General features: G+C 49.7%; 1 protein-coding gene across 14 annotated transcripts in view; it reads left to right on the top strand.

Moving 5' to 3' along the window:
• Positions 1-337: 337 nt before the first annotated feature.
• Positions 338-13,056, top strand: part of SMARCA4 (SWI/SNF related BAF chromatin remodeling complex subunit ATPase 4) — an 87,181-nt gene continuing 74,462 nt past the window's right edge. For all 14 annotated transcript variants that reach the window (XM_073801884.1, XM_073801886.1, XM_073801891.1 and 11 more), the window contains exon 1: positions 338-475. The gene's annotated coding sequence lies outside the window, so the exon portion shown is untranslated. The remainder of the gene's footprint in view (positions 476-13,056) is intronic.

The following is a 13,056-nucleotide window of genomic DNA, read 5'->3' as shown; positions in this document are numbered from 1 at the left end:
CCGCCGCAGTGCCACCCGCTCTGCGCATGCCCGGCGGCGTGGAGACGCGCGGCGTGCCGAGGACGAAGACCCCCGCGCGCAGGCGCAGGACCGTCCCGCACAGCGTGGGGAGGTGCGTCGGGCGCGCTAGGTCTCTCTGGCCCCACCCACCTTCCCCAACCCACCCTGGGCGGGCGCGCACGCGCGCTAGGAGCGGAAGGGTGGGCGGGCACGCGCAAGAGGCCGGGCCGGCGACGGAAGCGGGAGAGGCTGTCTGTGGTGGGGGGAGGGGAGGTGACGAGTGCGCGCGCAGCGGGGGCGCGGGCGGCGTGGGGGGGCGGCTGAGGCGGGCGCGCGCGCTAGGCTTACCCTCGCTCGGCGGCAGCGGCGGCGCCTTCTTTGTTTCGTGAGGAGAGACGAGACGCTCATTCTGCCCCCGGCCCCGCGCGGAGGGGTGGGGGCGGCGCCGGGAAGGCGACGGCGCCGTCGACTCCCGGTAAGGAACGCGGGTCTCGGAGTGAGCGCGGCGCGGGACTTGGGAGGACGGTTTGAATGGAGCCAGGGCGCTGAGGGTGGAGGGGGCCGCTGGCGCCCGGATTGGGGCCGGGGTACGGCGGCGCCCGAGGGTCAAGAAGCCTGGCCGGCACCGCGCGCGCGGTGAAGGCCACAGTGCAGCGAGGCCGCGGCGGCTACTGTATCCGCGGGCCGGTTGGGTGGGGGCCCGGGCCAAGTGGAGGCCGCGCGCCCTCCGCGCGCGTTCTCGCCGGGGTCGCAGGACAAAGCTCGCAGCCCCGTCGGCGGGCCAGGGGCCCGGCCCCCATTGGGGTTCCAACAATAGCCAGCCGTCCTGGCTTTTCTGGCTACGTGTAACGGGTCCGACTCGAATGTTGCTTTTTGGCGAGGCTGCGGTCGGAGCTCAGTAGGAAAAAGCCCAGGTGTGTCCAGCGTCGCCTGGACACGAACATTAGCAGCCCCCTTGGGTTAGCCGACCTAAAATTTTATTATAAAAAATCACGTCATTTTAGATTTTCAAGGAAAGGTAAATAACTCTCCTAAACCCTCGCAAGTAGTGACTTAAGAATGTTTGCCCTGAAGCGGGGGTCGGCAGCAAGTGGGGAAGGACTGGGGAAACTGCCGTTGAAAGCATTGTTTTAGTTTTGCATCCTTTTCCCTTTCTCTCAATTGATTTTCCAGATTAAGGCTTTTATTTAAAACGTGGATCTTTCAGGAGAGGGTGTTTTGTGCCGGTCTTGAAGACACTAGTCTTGATTTTTCCCCCCGCCCAGTGAATCCTTGGGGAAAGTAGGGAATAAGCGTGAGAGCCACTTCCGAGGAATTTGAAACAAGTTTTCACTTTTAATTGACAGACCGGATTCGAGTTTGATACCTGGCGTTGCTGGTCACTTAGCTGTGTGACGTGAGGCAAAAAGCTTAATCTCTCTGAACCTCTTAGTGTCCTCGTATGTGAAATGGGAATAATGCCACAAGTGGAGTTGGTGAAGGCCTGTAAAATGGTTCTTGGCTAGAGGGAAGCACTATTATTGTTGTTCAGTACAATCTCTTCCTTTATTGTTCAATATTTGTTGAGTCCCTACTGGGTGTTCGATGGTTGGAGGTTGGATGCCCTGAGGAGCCTCTCCAGGCCTGTAGGGGAACAGGTGGTAAATGTGGGAACAACTCCCCTTGGCCTATCATGTGTGAGGAACACAGTGGATGGATGCACAGGGGAGTGAGTGATGGGAACCGGAGATCAGGGAGGCTGCGTGGAAGAGGGGGCCTTTACTCAGGATCAGGGAGGACGTCCAGGCTGTATTTGACCACCCGGGACCAGTCATCGCTCCCCTTTGCTACACTTGCGCATCACCCTGAACCTTTCTTGTGTAGCAGTTACCCCAGTTTGTAATTATACATCTCTTTTTCTCCAAGGGCCATCAGAGCCCTCAGCTGTGTCTACCTGATCTCCTGCAGTGTACCCCGGGCCCAGCACCTAGTAGGCCCTCAGTGAACCTTTGTGGATGAATGAGGAGGGTGTGCGGGAGGATTGAGTGAACATGTGTGTGAACTGCTTGGCACACGACTGAAGGGGGATTGTAGGCAATAAATGTTAGTTGCTGTTGCTGGTCTGTTTTTGTTTTTGTTTTTGTTTTTAAACTTTCCAGGCCATTGTTTTCCAAACCTCATTACCCCAACAATGAGGGTGTGTGTGGGGCGGTGGTTAATATGAGGTGGTGGTGTGGAGTGCTAGTTCTGGAATTAGACCTCCTGGATTCACAGCCAGCTCTAAATCCTAGTTTGACCTCAAGCAAGACACTTACCAGTAGGTCCCCCCACTTGTGAAACAGGTATGACAGTGGTACCACCTCAAAGAACTGTTGTGAGGGTTGGAAAGGTAGTATGGGAAGTGACTTAACACACTGCAGAGCCTGGCATGTAATGAACCCTCAATTTATTGGAGTTAATATTGTTTATATATGTATGTATTTGTAAATTAACTGTTTAAAAAACTGAAAACATAAGTTAGAGTCATTCTGTATCCCAGAAATCCCAGGTTTGATGTGCCAGTTATATATATTTTTATAATTTTCTTTAAAATCAATGCATACACAATTATGAAAATAATAAACGTTCTTCTGCATGCCACTTAAAATCATTTTGTGTCCAGCACTTCAGGAGATGTTGATCTTGCAGGTTTTTGAGCTGGGGGTGGTGGTGGGATGACCTCATCAGAGCTTCTGTGTAGGGTAGTGCAGTGCAGTGCAGTGGTCTCCAAACTTCCTGTCAGTGAAAAGCACCCCAACATAAACACGTGTTTATTTATATACGTTTGCTACTCCTTGTGGACCCTCAAAACACTGGGAGGTAATCCTAGACCAGCTTCAGGTCCTAGCTGTCTATCAGATGTGGGAGAGTGGGAAGGATTAGTTGTGTTAGGTGAACATTCTGCAGGTGAAGAAACTGAGGTCCAGGGATATTTCACCAGGAGTTCTCGGGTCGAACATCCAAGTCTGACTCCTGGCTTGGCCACTTTCCCTCTTGGTGCCTCAAGGCAATGGGGGTGACAGTGCCTGGCACCTTGTAAGTCCTCAGACATGACAGCAGATTTTGGCCTGGGCTGTCAGGGCTACCATGGCACAGAGGGCATTCACATTCACCAGAGACAGAGCACAACGTGAATGGCGCCCCCTGCAGTTGTGCAAGAAGTGGCCCAGCCACGCATTCCCCATTCGTATAGTGAACAAGCGTGCATTGAGTGCCTGCCACGAGCCGGGCACAGCTTGGGGCTGGGGGTTCAGCCGGGAACAGGCAGACAAGGACCTTGTTCTCCTCCGCTCCTACCTGTCTCCTTATTTGCAAAGGGGGACAGTAATAGTACCGAACTTGTAGGATTGCTGCAAGGACTAAACAACAACAAAATGACAGATGACAAACGTTAAGTGCTTAGGACAATGCCTGACACACAAGACTAAACAGTTTGTAGCCGTTGTCATATATTATGATCTCTACAACATCCTAGCGGGTTGAGATACAGAACAGATTTTTGCCCCATTTTAATAGTTCTGTATGTTTTCAAAGTGGTAGCAAAGGAATCAGCTCCTTCATTTTGTCCTTAATAATTTGAAATTGTGTGCTTAAAAAAAAAAATTGTGTGCTTTGAAGTTTCACCATACAGCATTGGAAAGAGGGAAGTGTGTCTGGTGGCATGGGTTTTAAAAAATATCAAGTGTTTGTTTTGCATTTCATATATCTCCTCATAACTTGTAACATTGATTGGAACACTGAAGAGAGAGGGTTTTTTTTGTTTGTTTTGTTTTGTTTTTTGTTTTTTGCGATATGCGGGCCTCTCACTGTTGTGGCCTCTCCCGTTGCGGAGCACAGGCTCCGGTCGCGCAGGCTCAGTGGCCATGGCTCACGGGCCCAGCCGCTCCGCGGCACGTGGGATCTTCCTGAACCGGGGCACAAACCCGTGTCCCCTGCATCGGCAGACGGACTCTCAACAACTGCACCACCAGGGAAGCCCGAGAGAGGTTTTTTTTTTTAATTAAAATCAAAAGAATACGCAAAACCTACTATAAAAGGGAAGTAACAGCGGTGGGAATATTGGAGGGAGATGTCCAAGGGTGACTATATCAGAACTGAGTTGCTGTTGCTATCACCTTCCAGATGTCATCCCTAAGAAATATTAAGCTCATTGATATGGTCGGTGATATCTTGGAGTTTTCAGTTAGCTGCATGCAAATTTTTCAGGATATGGATTTGATGGGCATGAGCAATTTGGCCTCCACTCATCTTCCTGTGTGGGAAAGGACCTTGCGGGAGGCACCAGGTGTAGCTGGGTCTCTTGGGAGATCATATTTCACAGGGCAGAGGGAAGGAAAGGGATGCATCCAGTTCCCTCAGGGAAGGGGCTTTCTTTAGGAAACAGGTAGCTGGCCCCTTCCTAGAAACCCAGACTGGTTTCCAGGGCTTCGTTTTGGGATTCTGTTACTTTGCTCAAGGGCCATGTCTTCATTTTTGTGCGTGGACACTTGTAACTGGGAACGGTCTGAGTTTCGCTCAGTGTGAAGTTTACCACCCGCAGGAGTGTGATAAAGAGAATGTGCTTTCCCAATGACCTATACTGTATAGCACAGAGGACCGTACTCAGTATTTTGTAATAACGTATAAGGGAAAAGAATCCGAAAAAGAATATGTACACATATTAATGTGCTGTACACGACATTATATATCAACTATTCTTCAATAAAATTAAAAAAAAAAAAAAGATGATGGGCTTTAAAATGGCTCCTTGGGGTGGTTTAAGTTCTCCTTTCACTGGCAGGTTGCGCCCTGCTGGTTCAGGAAGCAGGTGGCCGAGTGGCAGTTGCTGCCTCACCTGTTACAGTGAGAGACTTGAGGGGGCAGGGTTTGATGTGCACCACCCCACCTTGCCCCGAAAGTCCCAGTAAAGTGGCACAGTGGGTGTCTCCTTGTCCTGATGGTGACGCTGAAGCACAGGGGGCTCCTCGATGTGCCCTGGGAGCTGCTTCTGGCCCTGATGACCACAGAGCACATATCGACCACAGCCTGGACTGCTAGCGCGCTGAGCGCCCTCGTCGGCCTCCTCGGAACACCCCCTGGAGGCTCCTGCCTTTGGAGTGCTTCTCTTTGCTGCACTTTGTGCTCTTCCAGACTCTCCTCCTCCTCCTCCATCTTCTGATTCTCAGCCTGAATCAGTTACTCAGGCATTAGAGTCCGACAGGCTTGAGGTAGGCAGGACTCTATTCCCACGTGATTTTGGGCAAACAACGTAACCTCTCTGAGCGTAAAATCCCCTGTTTCTCCCATAGTCCCCAGTTGGCACCTCAGTCGCCAGTAGTGAACCAAGGGGATGCAAGTTGGGGCTGAAATCCAGCCTGGCTGGGCTTTGCTAAAGTAAGCCTGGTTCCAGGGCTGGTCGCCCCCAAGGAAGGGGCACCCTTTATACTTCAAATGGCATGTGCTAGCTGAGGCCCTGCTGTTCACCTTGGTCATCCCTGTCTCCTCTCATTCTCTCACATGCATTCCATCTGCTTGTACAGAAAAGTCTTCTAAAACCATCATCAGACCATGTCACTGCCTTACCCAGAACATTCCAGTAGTTTCCCATTGCACCTAGGGTAGACTCCAACTTCCTTACCACTGTCCTCGAGGCCTGTGATCTGCCCTCTTTGCCCATCTCTGACCTCATCTGCTGCCACACCCTTCTCGCCTGCTCTCCTCCTTCAGGGTCCCACCCCAGGGCCTTTGCACTTGCTGGTCCCTCCGCCTGTCCATAGCCACTGGCTCCCATTTCACTTCAGGTCTTTGCTCAGATGTGTCCCCATCACTGCCCACCATGATTGGAAACGCACCTCCCATCAGCTTGACTGTTAACCCTGCTACTTTATTCATAGCACTTCCACCCACTACGTGACACTGTGTCTTATTTATTTGTGTGCTTGTTTCTGTCACTCAGTTGTCCGTCCCACCAGGCAGGGACTTTGTTCTCTGCTGCATGGCCAGTGCCTAGAACCCTGTTTAGCGCAGAGTTTGTTCTCCCTAAGTATTTGGGGGTGGCTGGGGCTCTGTCATGAGTGACACTCGGCAGTTATAGGTGCCACGCCTCCCCACCTATTCTTGGCCACACTTGCACTTTGTGCGTCCCTGTCATGGGGGACTTCTCTCCTGCCCTCTCCACAGGTCACGCATCATGCTCAGTGTTGAATACAGAGCAAGCCCCACAGCAGACCCAGTGGTGGGTCATGATGTCCATCCAGTGGGGCTTGGTCAGGCTTAACAGAAAAGGAGGAGAGTCTACCCAAGTTTCAGGGGGGCAGGGTCAAGACAGAACTGTACAACTTGTCTTGGTTACTTGATGCGTGTTTGTGCTGGGTCACATTGGAGTCTGGGTCATGGTAAAAAGAGTTTGGCAAACACCTGTGTAGATAGGCTAGCGTTTGTGTTCTTGAAGTGTAGACAGTTTATCTCCCTGCTGGATTAGAGCTTGAACTCCCCGAGGGCAGAGGGCTGGCCTGGTTGTCTTCATGTCTCCTGCCATGTTATAGATGGGGAGGTACTCTTCAGTGGTTTTCAGATGAATGAAAAACTTAAAAAGGGCAGGGGGGAGGATTCCAATGAATAAAATGATATATAATTCCCAGTGCTAAAAATAGTACTTGGTAGCAATTTGGCATGTGTACCTCTGAGGTAGAACTGAGAAGACATTGTAATTTATCATCGCGACATGGTTTTTTGGTTCTCAAATGCATTCCCTTTTAAATGTAGGGCAAGGTTTTGCTACTTAATTATATTGCAAGGGAAATGCCACAGAACAGCCAGCTTCCCAGGGTCTCAGGAATAAGCCATTTCCACGAGGTCCTTAAAACCACAGGTGTCCCCCGCCCTGCACATCCTTGCAGGTTCGAGGACTAGTGCACCCCACACCGTCAGGTCAGGTGTGGAGGGTTTTCTTAGTCGTGGAGTGTGGCGGGGGTGGGGATGGGGGAGGTGGAAATCTCATTTTGTAGTTTAAATGTGACGGATGGGGCTGGCTCTGCTGAAGCCATCCCGCATGGCCACCTTGTACCGTCTGAGCGCCGGGTCATGACTTGACTGCAGTGTTGCTGCTGCTGAAATGTGTCTTTGAACAAATTTCTCCACGCCCCAAAAAACAAAATAGCAGCCATCCTGGGACCAAACTTAAATATAAAGCTGGTTTTTAGGCAAGATGGAAAAAAAAAAAAAAGCCAACCCATGATCTCAGCAAGCAGGTTGCAGAGGGTCCCGATCGCCTGTTGGCAGCCTGTCCTGCCACAGTGGCCGGCCACCACGGTCCTTTTTTATTTCTAAGAGAAACGCTAAGAGTGGTACGAAAGAAGAAACCAGACCTCTGATCCTCAAGCAGGTCTGGTTCCGCATTTGAATGTCAGCATAGTGATTTTGGTGAAGTTGGAAGTGGGTGGAAAATAACACAGTCCCCAGATCCTTTCATCTTCCTCCTTTATTTCCACAAAGGCACTTCCTGGGGCGTCTTTTCTGGGTGTTTATTTCCCAGGTATTTTTTCTGATCCAGGGCTTTTTTTTTTTTTCTTTTTCCTTAAAAAAGTGTTTTTTAAAAATCTGTTTACAAAAGTAATAGTTAAAACAAACACACAAAGAAAAACTCCAGAAATCTGTGATGTGGAAAGTGTAAGTTCCCCAACAGACACCTCCAGAGAGAGTCGCAGGCAGTTTGGTACATGTTTTCTGGCTTCTGTGCTCGGATTAACGTGCAGAAATTGTTCTTCTTAGCAAAGTAGGGTTTGGGCCAAGCACCCCAAACTTTGACGATGCCTTGTTCCCCTGCTTCATTTTGGACCATCCTCTGTGTCCACGTGTACCATGTCCCGCATTCATGTTTAATGATGCCTTGACTTGTACAGCATGGACTGTGGGCAGTTCTGGTTGTTCGGCAGTTGGGGGGCTTCTCAGAGAAATTGAGGTGAAATGGCTGAGTACCCTTCCAGACCCTTTGGCCCCAGGAACCTGGGAGTCTGTTTTCATCTCACAGCCTCCTGAACTGTCTTTAGTTTTCAGCTTTTTGGTTCTGGCCCTGGAGTATATTTATTTTCTGTCACATGCCTTCGGGCTACCTGCCCAGAATCCCAGGTTCCGTTCCCCGCTCATGGAGCCCCCAAATACACCTGCCCCTCGGGCCACACACATCTCAATGAGGCTCCCAGACACACACGTGCTAGTGGCTTTGCCATTTTGGCCCCTGCATCCCCTTCTCCTTCGCTTTTCTCGCCTGCTTAGGTTTGGGTTGTCTGTCTGGTTTGAGATGGATTTCTGTGTTGTGCAAAGTTGCCCCACCTCTTCCAGCCCAGACACCAAGTGAGTTGTCAGAGAGGGACTTGTTGCAGGAGTCCAGGCAGCACCAGAAAGCCACCTGAAACCCCCTGAGGCAGCCTTGAGGGTGACCTAGGGGACCCAAGGGCTTTGCTGGAAATGCCAGATCTTTATAGTTTCCTGTATGAGGAGGGCAGGGGTGTTTGGTGATGAGGGAAGAAGGAGTTTGGAGAGAGGGGTGTTCCTTGCCCTCAGATCTTACCTCTCTTCTGAAATTCCTGGCTGAATTTGTCTGGCCCCCGCTGGGTAGGAGCACATTGGTATCCCGTCCCACACCCTCTCTGGCTCTCAGCAGGGCCAGGCCCAGCCCCGCACCTCAGGAAGGGCTGGCTTGATGATGGCTAAGAACAGCTCCTTTGTGCAGTGGGAGCTAAAAAGGTAAGGGAGAGTTTGTAGCCCAAATCCTATTCATTGACTGTCAGGCTGGACTGCGGTCACTTTTGACAGCTGGTCCTCATTTGCACCAAGGCTGTGCTGGCGTTCAGGTAGCTGCTGCTCCTCCAGGTCAGCAGAGCTGCCTTGTGCAACCTCTACTTCCCGAGGAGGGAAGTGAGCCTGTTGTCCTGAGTGCCGTGCGTCTGGAGCGCTAATGGCTGATTTCACCAGCAGCGTGGTAGCACTTGCTGCTGGTATGTGCCTGGTGTGTGTTAGGTTGTGTGACACAGCTAGCGACCCCTGAGAGAGGGACTGGTCTCAGCTCTAGTCTGCAGAGAGGAAACAGGCTCAGGGAGTCCGGTGTTGTGCCATTGGCAGGTGGCAGAGTCCACGCTCAGAGTCTGAGGTCTACTATGGCCTTGGGCTTGTGACTCCAGCTCTTCCATTGACCCACTGGGTGGCCTGGGAGCCTCAGGGACCCCTCTGTCTGGTAGTCCTTCCTCGTAGGGTGGTGGGGCAGGCTCAGTGAGGAAATAAATTCCTGTCCTTATTACCTAATGGGACCACTCCTTTCCCTCCCCTCTCTGACTGGATCTTACCTCCCTGCACTTTCTTTGTGACCGATTAGTCCTCAATAATTGTAAGCCACTAGGAGGCGGGAACAAGTCACAATCCCCCTGGACTTTAAAATATTCCTTCCCTTTCTCTATCTCCATGATCTTGAGGTAGTAAAGTGTCACAGTACTTCTGACACCAAACGTGGGTTTTCCACACCAACCAATTCTGCAGGTTCCTGTGGACACCAACAGGGTGTCCTACAGTTCAATTCAATTCTGACACTACCCAGAGTTGGTGCAGACCTCACAGGTTAAGGGTTCAGTCCCACAAGACTGCCCCCCACTTCAGATGCCAGTCGCAAGTAGTGGGTCCCAAGGTTATCCACACTTCTGTCCAACTTGGTTACAAACGTGGATTCCTATGACCCCCTCATAAGGTTTGATAATTTGCTGTAACAACTCACAAAACTCAAGAAGACACTTACGTTTACCAGTTTATAAAGGATACAGATGAACAGGCAGAAGAAGAGATACATAGGGTGAGGTCTGGAAAGGTCCGGAGCACAGGAGCTTCTGTCCCCATGAAGTTGGGGTGCACCACCCTCTTGGCACGTGGATGTGTTCACCAACCCAGAAGCTCTCTGAATGCCATAGTTTAGGGGTTTTGTGGTGCTTCATCACGTAACCATGATCGATTAACTCAATCTCCAGCCCCTCTCCCCTCACCGGAGGATGGGGTGGGGTGGGGGTGAAGGTTCTAAGCTTCTAGCCATGGTTTGATCTTTCTGACGACCAGCCCCCATCCTGAAGTCATCCAGGAGCCCACCTAGAGTAGCCTCATTAGAGCAAAGGACACTCCTATCACGGAGGAAATTCTAAGGGATTTTGGAGCTCTGTGTAAGATGCTCTTATCACCCCTATCACTTAGGAAATTACACAGGTTTTAGGAACTCTGTCAGGAACTGAAGGCAGAGACCAAATATATTATTTCTTATTGTCACAGGTAGACAAAGATTTCTTAAACAGGACCCCAAAACCATTGACCATAAAAGAACAGACTTGATACATTGAACATCATTAAAATTAAGAACTTCTCTTCATCTCTGGGAGACAGTAATAGCAATTACACATCCCCAATAAAATGTTAGTGAAAGCTTAGAGCCTGTACAAAAGTGGATCTCTTGGTGGCCAGTGAGCATATGGAAAGGTGCAACACTATTAGTCACAAGGGAAATGCAAATTAAAACTGGAATAAGGTACGATTATACACTCACCAGAACGGTTACAAATTAAAAAGACTGACAGCACCAAGAGTTGATTTAGAGGAGCTGGAACGCTCACCCAGCTGCAGCAGGGAGGGCAGTGTATGTGATTGTCATGCTGATTTGGAAAACTGAGTATCTGCCAAGGTAAAGTTATGCCTCCCTCATGACCAGCAGTTCCCCTCCTGGACACACAAGGAAAACGAGTGCCCACGTCCACCAAATGACATTGTTCACAGCAGCTTTATGTGTGCTAAAACCTGGGAGCACAACATCCGGGAACAGGAGAATTGACAATAGCATCCAACTGCATGGATGCCCCTCCCAGACCTAGCGATGAGCATAAGTAAACTATATGACCCTCTTTTCTTTTCTTTCTCCTTTTTTTTTTTGGCCATGCTGCACGGCATGTGGGATCTTAGTTCTCTCACCAGAGATCAGACTCGCACCCCCTGCAAAGGAAGTGCAGAGTCCTAACCACTGGACCACCAGGGAAGTCCCTGACCCTGTTTTCCGATTGAGTTCAGTAACAGGCAAAACTAACCTACAGTGAGAAAGTCAGAACAAGAGTTTCACCGGCAAAGGCCCCTTCTGAAATGTTGGAAGTGCTGTGTCTGATCTAGGATTCATCCAGCTGTATACCTACGATCAGGGCACTTTAGGTATGCCAGAACTCAAGATGCCCCTCCTCAGTACTACACCAAGCACCTGAGAGCCGCTCCCCAGTTCCATTTTTCTGTTCTCTCCACCGCCATGCTGTAGGACTGCCCTCCTGTGTCCACACGTGGCACAAGCACCAGCCCCTGGTGGGGCTTTTGATGGAACCCTACCTGCTTTGCCGCTCAGGATGGTTTTGCATTGTGTCTGCACTTTTTGGATCTCCTTTACTGTCGTTTCCACATGTGTCTGAGCTTTCAAGTCCAGAAACGAGTTTGCTGACGGTGGCTCCGAGCAGTTACCTGTTTCATTGCAACCTGACCCTTCAGAGGTGGCAGCTTCTGAAGGAAATGCAATTTAAAAAGGGTTTTGTGAAAGCCCATGCTTCTTGAAGGCGAAGGTTGCCATACTCGGGCATGAAAGTCTTTTTCGCTGCCCTCCTGTGTCTTTGGTGAGCTGCTTTGTGTTGCCGATGACGTTAGTGGTGCTGTGAGAGGAGGCAGTTAATTCCTAGAGGGACCTTGGGCAGAGCTGTCTTTCCAGAGGCACATTGGTTCGTCTGTCTTTAGATAGGAGGTGGTGTGGATTTTATTTTGCTGTCAGTTTCAGTTGGCTTGACTTCGAGTGGAGACCTCCAGGTGAGAAAGAAACCGTGAGCTGCCAGGTGCCACAGGTTCCTTAAGGAGGTGCAGGACTATTGTCCCTCTTCCTGCCTCAGCAGTGCTCTGTGGACCCGAAGAGAGGGCCTGTGGACACAAAGGGCCCAGAAGGGAGCCCCGAGGAGCCATCGTCCTCAGTCCAGCCATGGCCACATCCATATCACTCGGCTGCCCACTTGGGAAGTGTGACTGCTGGTGCATCCACCCTGTAGACAAACCCCTGGACCAGAGGTTTCCAACTCTAGAATCAGCATTTTAGCAAACGAGATACAGGGCACAGACCGCTGTCACGTGGCAGGGCAAACAGCATCCTGTTTGTGCGACAGAATGTGTGAATATTCACATGGAGCTGAATCAGGTCAAATTTCTTTTTTTAATTGAGGTATAGTTGATTTACAATATTATATTAGTTTCAGATGTACGATGTGATTCAAACGTTTTTGTACATTATACTCCATTTAAAGTTATCATAAAATATTGGCTGTATTCCCTATGCTGTACAATATATCCTTATAGAGTATTCATTTTATACATAGTAGTTTGTACCTCCTCATCCTCTACTGCCATTTTGCCCCTCCCTCTCCTGTCTCCCCACTGGTCACCATTAGTTCTCTATATCTGTGAGTCTGTTTCTGTTTTGTTATATTCATTTGTTTTATTTTTAGATTCCATATATAAGTGACAACAGAGTATTTGTCTTTCTCTGACGTATTTGACTAAGCATTATACCCTTCAGGTCCATCCATGTTGCAAATGGCAATATTTCATTCTTTTATTATGGCTGAGTAATATTCTATTGTATATATATGTGTGTATCTATATACATAGATACACACATACCACATCTTTATCCATTCATCTGTGGCTGGATACTTAGGTTGCTTCCATATCTTGGCTACTGTAAATAATACTGCTATGAACATTTGGGTGCATGTGTCTTTTCTGCATATATTCTTGTCTCCTTTGTTGTAGATTAATTGACCATAAATGTGTGGATTTATTTCTGGGCTCTCTATTCTGTTCCATTGATCTGTGTCTGTTTCTGTGCCAGTGCCATACTCGTTTGATTACTCTGGCTTTGTAGTATAGTCTGAAGTCAGGGAGCATGATACCTCCAGCCCTGTTCTTCTTTCTCAGGATTGCTTTGGTAATTCAGGGTCTTTTGTGTTTCCCTACAAATTT

Source organism: Tursiops truncatus, chromosome 3 (assembly GCF_011762595.2).
Source record: "Tursiops truncatus isolate mTurTru1 chromosome 3, mTurTru1.mat.Y, whole genome shotgun sequence".
Classification (NCBI taxonomy): Eukaryota; Metazoa; Chordata; class Mammalia; order Artiodactyla; family Delphinidae; genus Tursiops; species Tursiops truncatus.
Note: the sequence above shows the minus strand (reverse complement) of the source record. Positions and strands in the feature narration are given on the sequence as shown.